The 13,321-nt window shown below is 38.8% G+C and overlaps 1 protein-coding gene across 1 annotated transcript in view; it reads right to left on the bottom strand.

Moving 5' to 3' along the window:
* Positions 1-13,321, bottom strand: part of HS6ST3 (heparan sulfate 6-O-sulfotransferase 3) — a 291,136-nt gene that overhangs the window by 255,581 nt on the left and 22,234 nt on the right. The gene's annotated exons all lie outside the window — the stretch shown is intronic.

The following is a 13,321-nucleotide window of genomic DNA, read 5'->3' on the forward strand; positions in this document are numbered from 1 at the left end:
GATCACTCAGTGATTATTGTCATAGGCAAAAGAGACCTGAATTTGAGATGTTAATTGAATTTATTGCTAACAAAATCAGAGCAGGATAATGAGAACTGAAACAAACTTTAAAAAACACCTGTCCCCCACCCCTCCATCCTTCCCACACTCTACCTCCTCCCCCCCAGTGGTTCAGGAAGATGAGGAATGGGGGTCATGGTCAGTTCATCACATGTTGTTTCTGCTGCTGCTCAGGGAGGGGAGTCGCACCCCTGCTCCAGCATGGGGTCGCTCCCACGGGAGGCAGCTCTCCATGAACTTCTCTAATGTGAGTCTATCCCATGGGCAACAGTATTCCCTGAACTGCTGCAGCGTGGGCCACTCTTCCCCGGGGTAGAGTTGTACAGGAACAGCCTGCTCCAGTATGGGTACCCCATAGGGTCACAAGTTCCACCACCAAACCCGCTCCAATGTGGGCTCCTTTGTCCACAGGTCTGCAGGCCCCTGCCAGGACCCTGCTCCAGCATGGGACTCCCACTGGTTCGCAGCCTCTTCTCAGGCGTCCACCTGCTTCAGCGTGGGCTCCTCTATGGGGTGCAGCTGGATTTTTGCATCCCCATGGACCTCCATGGACTGTAGGGCCACAGCTGCCTCACCGTGATCTGCAGAGGAATCCCAGCTCCAGCAACTGGAACATCTCTGCCTTCTTCTGTACTGACCTTGGTGTCTGCAGAGCTCTTCCTCTCACATATTCTCACCCTGCTCTTCTCTGGCTGCAATTACAACTGCCGAATCAAACTTTTTTTTTTCCTTCTTTTCCTCCTTCTTTTTCCACAGAGGCATTAGTATCATTTCTGATTATCCCAGCCTTGCCCAGCAGAGTGTCTGTTCTGGAGCCAGGTGGCATTGACTCTGCCGGACATGGAGGAAGTTTCTGGCAGCTTCTCACAGAAGCCACCCCTGTAGCAGCCCCACTATGAAAACCTGAATGCAAATGGCATTACAGACGTCATACAAGCAAACAGATTTTTAAAAGTAAAAGGTTTACCAAGAATGAATACAGAGCAGAGGAAAACAGAAGTCTAACTTTCTTTTCAAAAACATATGCAGCTTAATATGAGGCAAAAAAAAGAGAAGACAGGTTTATGTGGGAGGAATGATACATGACATACCTTAGTAAGACGGATAGAAATGCACTTCTCCATTTGTTATCTTCTACAAGGGTAAACAAATGAGGGCTTGGTTTCATTCACTAATAAAAAGCATATGTACAGTTTTATATCTTAACATATTTTTCTTTAGGTTCACACTACCATTTAGCTGTGATGAGCACTGCCTATATTTCATATCCAAGTGAATAGCACAATTAATAAGACAAAGTAATTTTACAGAAGCTTCTCAATTTGATAAATCCATATTAGGTTCCAATATGGATGTAAAGACAAGATCTATTACTTTGACTGCTATCTAAGAAATACAATTAAAGCCTAATTTGTTGAAAAGCACTTTTCATACAGGTACACATACAGGATCTGATGGGCATGCAATTAAATAAATTATACTTTCAGAATAGTTGAATAACTCCAAATATTAAGTAATGTATTTAACATATGAACAGCCTTCTAGGAAAATCCAATCATGTGCAGGTGTTTTCAAAATCATAAAAAATATCTAAATGCCATTTTACTTGCATCAGTTAAAAGGCTTTTGATCAACTAAGTGACAATATTATGTCCCTTGCTGGCTCATTTTTGTCATCTGGTTGCAAATTATTCTTATCAATACCTAACAAGTACATTGCCTTACTCTTCCAGAATATGTTTCAGGGTGAAGAACATTTCCAAACATCTTAGGAGAAGTAAGAGGCAGGGGAAAAAGTGGAGCCCAGTATCTAGAATAAGCCATTAGCATTATCTTACACCATGGCCCATATCTGGTTGGATTTATTATTTTTGCTTTTTTTTTTTTTTGAAATAAATACTGTATTCTATTTTTGGTACTCCAAGTCCTACTTAAGCAAAATCCCTAAACAAAACCCAAGAAATGAATGTTCAAGACTGCTGAACAAAAATTCCAGAGTTACTATGATAAAAGAAGTCTGTGCTTTCGTATCACCACATAGAGATGCACAAACTTGGTCCTGCCACTTTCAATCCTCCCTACCACCCCCTACAGTGATTAGCATATCTGGAAAGGAATGAGGCATCTGTGTGGGAGAGGAGAGAGTCTAGATTCCAAGTAGTAACCATACTGAATTAAAAGTCAAACTACTTCAGAATTGTCATGCTTTATGACATAAAATTTTCATTATCAAAGAATCCAATGTGGCTATGAATTTCATGCTTCCTCTTTCCTGAGTTTTGATTGCTTATGCTATATACAGGGCATACAGTGAAAGCCAACAATAAACACATAGTAATGTATTTAGGAGAATCACTGTCCAGAAATGAATTATGAAAATAGAAGTATATGCACACTATATCAGAATTCATATTAATCTTAACTATCTCCAGAAAGCAACTATCAAGACAAATGACATTCAAATAGGCCAGACATTCCTACTCCTTAATTATTTCTGACAGTACTGAAGGCTTCTTGGAGTGAAAATTTAAGCTTTTATAGCCTATTAAAGATTATAAATTCACAGTTATCAAATAAGGAAAGGGTCTTCAGCTGCCACATGAATGGCTCAATGAAACTGAAATTGGAATTGCTGTTTAAAACAAACTTGATCTAGGCAAACAAAAATAAGGGACTGGAGAAAAACAGGGGAAGTATAAATATCATTATGTAATTCATCACTTTGGCCTCCCTTATAATACAACATACTGCAAAGCTGTAAAATCCTGGCATCAGAGTGAACTTAAATGCCACACAGAAGATCTAATACATAAAGACTTAAAGGAATTTGAACTGTTTCCATAAAAGAGAAATAATAGATTGTTGTTGTTTGCTTTTATGTTATTAAAAAATTGTAAGTTGCTGTGGCATGTCTGTGGATAGTTAGATATTCATCTATCCTCCATGCTGAAGAGGGCAGTCATTAAAATAAGCTAATAAAAAGTCAACAAAATAAGTGGCAAATAGTAAAAAACATTACATTCTATGTAAGTCTTCAGGAATGATAACCAGAGTTAGTCTACACCAAAACTCAGAAGGGACTGATATTAATGGACTTGTGACAATAAACGAAATATAGATGCCCAAAAGAGTTGAGGAAAACAGAGAGAGAGCATAATATTATTGCACACTGACCCTGCAGAATCCTTTGGGGGTTTGTTTTGTTTTCCTGGCTTTGCTGTTTGGTTGTTTGGGTTATCTTTCTTTTAAAGGTTTGGTAGTGAAGACATCTAGACAGACCAGAGAATTTCATCCAACATGGCAAATCTTATTTTTTCTTTATGCTTTTCTCCATGCTAGTGTGCATCTTGCCAACAATGACAATTTGCAAACATCCATAAACCAAGCTTCATATGAGATACTAGAAGGAGTCAAATTATGAAAAGGCCACTAAAACTATAAGCTATCCAGCAAGTCTGCTTTGTACATCACCAAATCAGAAAATGATTTTGGTTGGACGGGACTCTGGAAGTCTCCTATATCCAAACACCTGCCCACAGCCAGTCTGATCAGATGGCACTGGGCAGTGTCCACTTGTGAACATTTCCAAGCACAGAGACTCCAACACTGAATGAGACATCCCAGTCCAGTATTTTGACCATCCATATGGTTAAAAAAACCCCCAAACCCTAAGATTCCTACTCCCCAGACTTACCATTTCATATGCTTCCCTAGCTGCCAAGCTCTTCCAGAGGTTGCCACAGCTTTGTGCTAGGTGCCCATAGGGAGGCATCCCAGCTGGTCGTGGACAAGGTCACCCCACCAGCAGGCAGCATCATGGCTGAGGCTGTCCTGGAACCACACTGCTGCCGCCCTAGAGGCCTCTCAACTCCTGCTTCCCCATCTTGCCAACCTGAGCCCCCTTCCCCTCTTGCCAGCCTATGGGCCCACCCAAAAGATTGGCCACTTGCTTAACTTGCCCCCACTCGGGCACTTGTATCCCCTCCGAGGCCAAACCAGCCCCTTACACCCGCTGCTCAGCACACTCAACTGCTTCATACACATCCTGGGAATATTTTCTTTTTCTCTGAGGTAGCAATCTTGAAATACAAAGAATGTACATAGTAATAACAGCAACATCTGTGTAATACAGCTGAGAAGCATCTCCCATCTTCAGAGCTCTGCTGGCAGAAATGAAACCCACAGAAAACCTCAAGTTGTCTAGAAAAGTTGATGGAGAAGACAAAATGTATTCACTAACAATGGCCCAGGCAGGAACATAAAGGGGATGAAATCTCAGGAATATGAGATGTTCTCCAACACTAATCGGAGGGCCAACAAAAATAAAAAGCACCTCTTGCTTACAAGAGATATATTACAAGCATACATTTCATCAGACCATTTCATTAGCCAAGAGAGTCAAAAAGTCCACAGGATCATCCTTTTCTGAGAGCTGTGAGAAGACGACTGGGGGTTTTTTGGTGTTTCACTCAGGCATTGCCTCTAGACAGCACGGCTTTCTATTTCAAATATCAACTACCAGCCTTCAGTCTGGTAGGCTTTTCAAATCCCATGACTGGGTGGTGGGATTGATGCTTGGGTGAGTGGGAGATACATGGAAACAGAAGGAGAACAGAAGTAACTGAACTAAAACAGGAAACGAGTGAGGTAGGAACATGACACAGAACAACAGGGGAAAAAAACCCAGTAAGAATAGCAAAATAGGAGCACAGAAAACCAGGGAAAGTGTTCTGCAAATCACAACCAGGAAGAAAAAAGAGGAGGTGGAAAAAAAGTAGGGAAAAGTCCCGCAAAACAACAAAGAAGAAACAGCAAAAAAATTTTTGGGTATAAAGTAAATTAGAAATTTTTCTGGTTCAAAGTTGATTTATACTGCCACCTATTAAACTTAATGCTACAAAGCCAACACAGCCTTTATATTCTCCGGGTTAAGAGTGTGAGCTTTTTTATTTTTTACCATTGGTACTTTGAGTCTGTTTCTTCCTGGTGAAGGAAGAGATTAGTCAAAAACTTTCAAAGATGGGCGATTTCTCTAATGCTTTTTGACTCCAAAGAACTGTATGCCTGGTGTTTCCATATACATACTTCTTCCGTGCTGGAAAACATCACCTGTGAAACCCGGTGAATCCTAACTGCAGCTTGTGACGGCAAATGGTAAACCATGACAGAGGCAAAATTTCACATCAAATATGATCTAAGTGTGATCTAAAGCTGCAACTGTGTGTGATATTTCTACAGCTGCTAAGCTCAACTGATTGATTGTAAACCCACAGCACTAATCAAGCTGGCAGAAGAATCAACAGTCTCAGCCCTCCTAGACCCAGTTGTTATCCTCAAGCTGTCTTCCTTCCCTTATATGCAGCTGCACAAATATAAATATACCTAATTTTAATTGAGACAGATTTCTAAAACAATTCAATTTACTGCCACATGAGCTTTGGGGTTGAGGAAGGCTGAGGAAGGAGAAACAAGCATTGGCACAGTAACTGAGATAAGAGAGAAATGACTTTTTTGAGGAAGTGCCAGTTTATCCTGGCTGTAAGTCTTCAGCTGTAGTTTCATACCGGTTTTAAAGCAGCTCACAGAACTACCACCCATGTGAATGCCTACAAGATCTCCTTGAAAACAGTAAAAATACAATGTGCTTAACCATAGCACAACTACTTTGTAGAGATAAAATAGAGAGACATCTTGTACCATGTACCTAGTCCCACAATAGCCCCCTTATCAGTTTCCTTAATTTCAGACATTTTGGAAACAAAGAAAGAACCTTTCTTTTGCAAGACCACATTTCCATAATGGCTGTAATGGTCCTGCAACCCAGTCACTAGCAAACTCACCATGAAGTGAGTTGTTCCCCCACAGCTGTGTGACTAAGGGGTTTGGAAAAAGCAGCAAAGCATTAGCTTTTCTTTTCCACATTTATCAGTGTCTTGACCTTATGCTAAGTTTTATTTGATCTAGCATCTCAATATATGAAGACAATGCAGGATAAAACCAGAAAAGCTTCTCCTGTGATGGATATCTTATGATAGAACAAGCCACTCAATGAGATCTTCCCAAAGACTCTTCTAACAGCATCCTTAACATTTCAAGGATCTGAATTAACACCTTGTAGGACTAAACTATTAATTAGACAACAGTTTGAGAGACGTTGACTACTATAATAAATTGCTGTGGGCATGAAGGGCTTTGATTAATCTTACTCTCCGTATCCTTATACATAACATTAATTTATAATATCCTTCAAATAAAAGCCTGCTACATTTCAATAATAATCTTCCAACTAAAAACTTTTAAATGGCACATAATTTTTTTCAGAAGCTACACATGGCAGATTCACAGCAGATATTAAACCATTTTATCACAAAGAATAAGCTTTACAGTTCTGCTATACATAAGGAATTCTTACTACATGTTTCAAACAAATCTTTCGTATTCTAAAATGTACTTTTTTTTACTACTCTGCCTTAAGAAAGCAATCCTGTAATTCACATGCAAAAAATACTTCATTATTCTGGGGGTTAAACATGTTTTAATTTTTTATCAATAAGGTAGAGAGGTTTGGGTTCATTTGGGGGGTTGTTTTGTTTTATTATGTTTTAGGAGGTAATTCTTACCACTTTCTTACCATTTTTTACCATTTTTCAAGATATAATACTAAACTGGACACAGAAGCACACAGGCCAGTACACTCACACAAATAAGCATAAGTATCACACGACTAGATATGAAAAATCCCCATGGAATTCATCTTGGTACATTAGTGAATGTTATAAAAAACATTCACTGTGCACCAAAGAGGCAGACATGGGCACCAGAACAACCCAAAGGAACTGGTTACTCTCAAGAAATACAATAAAATCTAAACTTTTAACAAGAAGATTCCTGACTGGGACCTCTTGGGCTGATGATCTAAAGACGACCCTCCCAACCTAAACCACAGAATCATTGAATGGTTTGAGTTGGATCCTTGAGGATCAGCTAATCCACCCTCCCTGCCACAGGAAGGGACATCTTTCCCTAGATAAGGTTGTTCAGAGCCCAAGATCATTCTGTGATACAATGAAACACACATACGATAAGGTCTCAAAAAGCAAATTACAGAATGAAGAAATGTAAGAAAATTACACTGTGTAGAGCAGACAGAATTGCAGAGTACAATCACATGTTTATGCATGCCTAAACATTCATATATCCAAAATGAAAATCAAAATTTTAAACTAACAGAGACAGTAGAGAAGTCACTGAGAAGGTTCTATTTACAACTTTCTTTCTCCATTAGTTACAGTGTACGCAGGTCACTTAAAAGTCTAGGTAACATTTTAACAATTCACACACTTTTATATAATATTTTCAATGATTTATATGCTTTAAACTGTAAGAAAAGGCACTGACCAACCATTCCCAACACTGGCAACCAGAATCTGCTTTTTGTACTGGTAACATCTAAAGAGTTGCCACGTCATTTTGATTAATATTATACTGAATCAAAAGCATTCAAAAAACCACTAGCTCCAATTTCGTTTCAGCCTTCAGTAGGCTACCCAAACGATAGAAATACAACAGCTACATAAAACAGATAAAGCAGACAGAACATTTGGAATACCTTCTAAGCATTAATTCCAAAAGCATTTCTTAAATATTAGACCATTCCCACTTTACTGCCCACTGGGTCAATTCACTTCCCACCAAGTTTTTTTTTAAAAAAAACTATTCCATTCAATAATGTCAATTCCACCAGAAATGGACTTCAATATTGATACAAAGCTGACTGTTAATACAATAATCTTCTGTTTTCATTTTAATTTATAACATATCATTATCTAAAATGTACTTTTTCAAATTGCCTTCCCATGCATTTTATGTAAAGAAAGTCCCTCTTAAATAGTTCTATATGTTTAAATTCAATTTAATTTAAATCAAATTTTAAAAATAACTATGATGATAATATAAGAATTGGTGATCTTATTGGAAACTCAGTAATTGGAGAAACAGCTTGGGCTACACAGGTGTGTAGAAAAACAAGGCAAGTGTGGGTTCTGGATGATAATGCCTTCCCTGAAAACTCAGCATTCAATGATTCTGCCAGACAAGTGCCTTAAGTACTTCTGGCACCTTTGAATGGCTCTGGATGAATTTTCTTTTCATGATTTTGTTTCAGAGGCTGGTTTCAAAAGGAGCAAAGCCTAAGGTAAATAATTTACTCTTTTTCTCACAATACCAAGTAATATTTTTAAGACACAGAAAGCATACTAAGAGCACTGAAAGAGGTATCTCCTTATTTTCAAGTTACACTGAAGTCTCCATGCAAATTCCAGGTAAGCTTACAGCTGAAGAATTTGTTTTCAAGAAGCTAGGGGTCAGTTCTCTGTCAGATGTACTTGTAGAATACCCACAACCTGAAGTGTTTTGATAACATTGAAAGTATTTTCTGCAATACAAATTTGAAAATGTTTTTATGTCTGAATAAGCCTTTCCATAATAATTACATATTCTCATGGGAATAATAAAAAGTTACAAATACAAGATAACAATGCTGTAAGTGATTACTAACAACATTTCCATCAGACAAGAAACAAACTGTATGATGTTATTCACACAATTCTAATCAAGGACAAGAATCTCTTAAGAGCTGCCAAAAAGCAAACACTCTTGCTGGTGAAGTATAAAACTAAGAAATACAACATAACTCTTTAAAATGCAAAAGAGCCAGGAGATGAAGATTTTCTATTCATTATATATGACAACATATTATCTTTCAAGCACAACAAAGTCCTCAAAAGAGACACACCATACCAGCTTCGAAAAGGCTGTGGAGAGTGTACTGATTTTTATGATTTTCTTCACTCCTTCAAAGAGCATACTCTCAGTACCACAACAGGCAACAAGGGGCTAAAACATTAAGAGTAGCAAGAGAACTAACTGCTATGCACCACACTATGGCGAAAAAGGAGGTAACAGAACAACTTCTTGAAAACATAAATAAAACTTTGAAGTAGTAATTTGAACAGGACAAGGACTCATTATATTCAGCTCTGTCTGACCCAGAGAAAATGGCTTAACCTACTATACGGAAGCAAAGAACCACCATAAAATTTAATTTACAATTGCTAAACTGGCCTATTTCAAAATCTACACATTTAAGAGATTCACACACCTAAGAAATATTTTCCTTACATTTCAGAACACTTAGGCTATCAGCTTCTCTTTCAAATATTTCCTAGTTGTGCATGAGGTAAGGTAAAAGACATTTTGGTTAAACTTGTATATAGAACTTGCTTCAGCTGCTGACAGCACACAAACATAGGACTTCTAACAATTTTTGAAAGAACACCTACTTTTCTTCAACGCTGCCTTGAGAAGAACACCCCAACTAGAGTTAAACCCATCATCAAGGATGTAATATTGTCCTGGGTTGCAGTGTATTCTATTACCATCCTCATGAGCTGTTGAAATCAGGAGGGGCAGTGTTTCCTTGCCTCCTCCCCCCAAACTATCTTTCTGTTAATGGCCCATCATTGTCCTGCTGCATGACTCAGAGATAACTCCCTCCGGACCATCTTCTGTTAATGAGCCTAATCAACACTTGGCCTCATGACTCATTACCCCATTGTGAGATGCTCCACCCAGAGGGAGGAACCAAGCATCCCATTGTGGATATAATCTGGGACTCTGAACACCAGAGACAACCCTTTCCACTGGATTTCCAGAGGACAGGAGCTACACAGCCACCACTGGACCCTCTGAGGAAGAACAGACCCTTTTTCTACAGGATCACCACTTCAGAGGACTGCAGCCACCATTCTACCAGACTGCTACCACCACCCTGCCTAACAGGGACTCAGGTTGTACCTTGACTCTGTCAGTTTGAACCAGTGTTTTCTTTTAGTTTTTCCTTTTCTTTAATTTATCCATTAAACTGTTATTCTGACTTGGTGCCTCCCACTGGTTTGCTTTCAAACTAGTACAAATATACACAGAGACGTCTTTCATGCAAGATACAGATCAGATATTTACCAAACTATCTATATGCAATGGTTACTTAAAGCCAACACTGATTATTTTCATTCCCTTAAGTAGTTAGTACCAGTATTTTTAATATTATACAATAAAACCTGGCAAGGAACATACAAGAAGTTAAGTCTGGAGCAAGAAGTTCTGTTTTGAAAATGAAACATTGATAGGAACTTCTTTTAACTCCAAGTCATAATAATTTGGACCCAAACAGCTTAAAGACAAGTTTCTTCAAACCACTGAATTTCTTTCAGTATTTTATTATTAGAGGACAAATGGGTTATACAGTATGGCTAAATGACTCCTATTGTGCTCCATTATAATTTGCTAATAAGTTTTGTCAAGCTTTCACCAATAAGGCTACAACTTAGCTTGTTTACTGTCTGTACAAGGCTTAGGAGATATGCTGAAGAAGAACAACAGCAGATCAACAAAATGAGAAACAGATGTATAAGAAGTAGTGTAAGGGAAAAATTTCTGTGAAATCCCTTGGGTGTTATTCCAAGAAAAAGATTAATTAAAAAAAACTCTGCTTGTACTTGAAATGCTTGAAATCTTTAAGATATTAAATGGGACCTTTCATAGAAGATCACTTGGATGTCAGGAATTTGCCTATTAGAACTCATGCAAACATGATAAAGTTTGAAAAATCAGAGCTGATAGATGTGAACAGTCCCCTAAGGCATCTAGAATTTAGCAGCATCTTTAATTTTCAATTATAGAAAAGATGTATTGAAACAAAGTACCCATGAGTATACTCTGGCTTGATGGGGCTCTGGTTTTTTTGTTGGTTTTTTTTTTGTGGCTGTCACATCAGCTCCCCCTGCAGATCTGTCGATACAGCACCACCCACTACAGTGGAAACACACAGGGCACTGCTTACAGTGCTGGACTTGTGACCAGTGCAACCACAAGGTCACAGAACTTGACCTATCAAAGGTTTCTCACCATACTGATAGGAGAGGGGAATGCCAACATATAATTCCTCTTCACATCTTTTCTATTGTAATTGTAGCTCCATGACTTACAGAGGCCAAAGCACATCCACACATTGTGCTCACGACTTTTTACCAGCTGGCTGCTGGAAGAAGCGCTCTGACTAGGGACAAAAACTGGATAAAAGATGTTTGTTTCAATAGAAAATTAGCAAAAAACTTTATTAATGTTTTTAAGGTTTTTTTTCTGCCAGTTAAGTTTTCTTGTACGCACCTAAATCTGAGTCACTGTGCACCCACACTTTAGGAACATCTTCCATGATTTTCAAAGAACACTGGCCCTAGTCATTGATTAGGAAAGATCCACCCTAGGGATAAATCAGTTGAACTAGGCCAGAGATCCCAAACATGGAATGTGGTGCTTTTTATTTCTCTTGCCTTCCTGTTCCTAAGTTCTTTTCCTTACCCACCTTTTCTTCTTTTATGTCTGTCTGTGATTTAATTGGAGTAAATGACTAAATCTTCTCCTGTGGATCTACAACTACAGAGGCAATCAGAAACAGCATTTTAAAAAGACAGATGCTGTGATAAGTTTGGCAGCTCTCCAAGTGGCTAATAAAACATTTTTCTATGCCAACCTAAGCCAGAATCTGCAAAGTAAAGGGTCAAATACTAAAACATAGGATTTTTACCTTTTAATCTTGCAATTGGATTGTAAGCAGCCCTGCAGAGAAGGACTTGGGGATATTGGTAGATGAAAAACTGGACAAGAGCCAGCACTGTGCACTTGCAGCCCAGAAAGGCAGCTGTCTCTTGGCCTGCATAAAAAGAAACCTGCCCAACAGGCCCAGGGAAGTGATTCTCTTCCTCTGCCCTTGTGAGCCCCCACCTGGTTACTGCATCCAGCTTGGGGGCTCTCAACATAAGGACATGGACCTGACTCCAGAGGAGGGCCATGAAAGTGATCTCAGCACCTCTCCTGTGAGGAAAGGCTGAGAGAACTGGGGTTGTTCAGCCTGGAGAAGGTTCCAAAGGAGACCTTATGGAAGGCTTTCAAACTTAAACAGGGGTTTATTGGAAAGGTGGAGAGAGCTTTTTTACCAGCACTAGTGACACAGTAGTAACAGAGCAAGAGGTAATAGTTTTAAACTGAAAGAGGGTAGATTTAGATTGGATTTGAAGTAATGAGGGTGGTGAGACACCATGGGTGTCACAAGGGAACAGGCTGCCCAGAGAGGTGGAAGGTCCCTCCCTTGAAACATTCAAGGTCAGGTTGGATGGGGCTTTGAGCAACCTCATCTAGTAGAAAGCGATCCTGTCCATGGCAGTGGTTGGACTAGGTGATCTCTGAAAATCCATTCCAACCCAAAACATTTCATGGTTCTGTGATTCTATATTCTTACACTTGCCAGATCATCTCTTGACCTCAAAAGGGTATTGAATTTTTTTGTGAGGTGCACAAACATTACAACGAGAGCCACAGAAAAATCCACACAGAAATTAATAGCCTCCAGTAAACAGAGCCTGGGGCTCAAAATGAACAACCAGGCTAAGACAAAATATTGATTAATGTCTTAGGAAGTGGGTATCATCTATCCACTGAACGAGGCAGGACTGTGGGGGGGTGGTGAGGGGGTGGAAAGAAATGCACAAGTGATTATGCAGCCAGAGGTTGTATCATGCTGCCCATGCACAAGGGGACAAAGAGGTAAATTAAAAACATAACACATAAATTATGGTATTTCTTCAGTGTGTGGTATCAATTTAAAAAATGTTTATAATTAGCACTGCTGTCTTTCTATCATGAAAGTAGATTAACAATGAATTTAGAAACATCTTTAATCATATAATTCATTATGTTACTATTCAAGCAGGTAGAAGACATCAAAACACTTATCGCTGTATTATTCCACTTTTATCAACATTTCATTCTTTCATTTTAAAAATCCTCAAATGTTACCTATAAAAACCAGCATTTTATTAAGAGTTCTTGTTTGAACGCATTAGGCTTCAATTAACTCCTATATGCAAACACTCACACTACTGTAATGATGCAGCATTAAAGGAAAACAAGCATTTTGCCTGAGGAACATTTATGCACTTACAGATGTGTACAAAACTAAACTCAATGTGCCTGTGTTTCTCCACAGAGACAGATGCAGCCTCCACTGGGTAAGGCACTTAGGGTATAAACAGAAACTGATTTCAGAATGTTGAAACACACAGTATTGCTTCTTAGGCAGTTTCTTTCCTTCTGGCCATATTTCAACTTTTCCAAAATACATCAAAGCTTTTTAAGTTATTAACAT

This window comes from Aphelocoma coerulescens, chromosome 1, assembly GCF_041296385.1.
Source record: "Aphelocoma coerulescens isolate FSJ_1873_10779 chromosome 1, UR_Acoe_1.0, whole genome shotgun sequence".
NCBI lineage: Eukaryota > Metazoa > Chordata > Aves > Passeriformes > Corvidae > Aphelocoma > Aphelocoma coerulescens.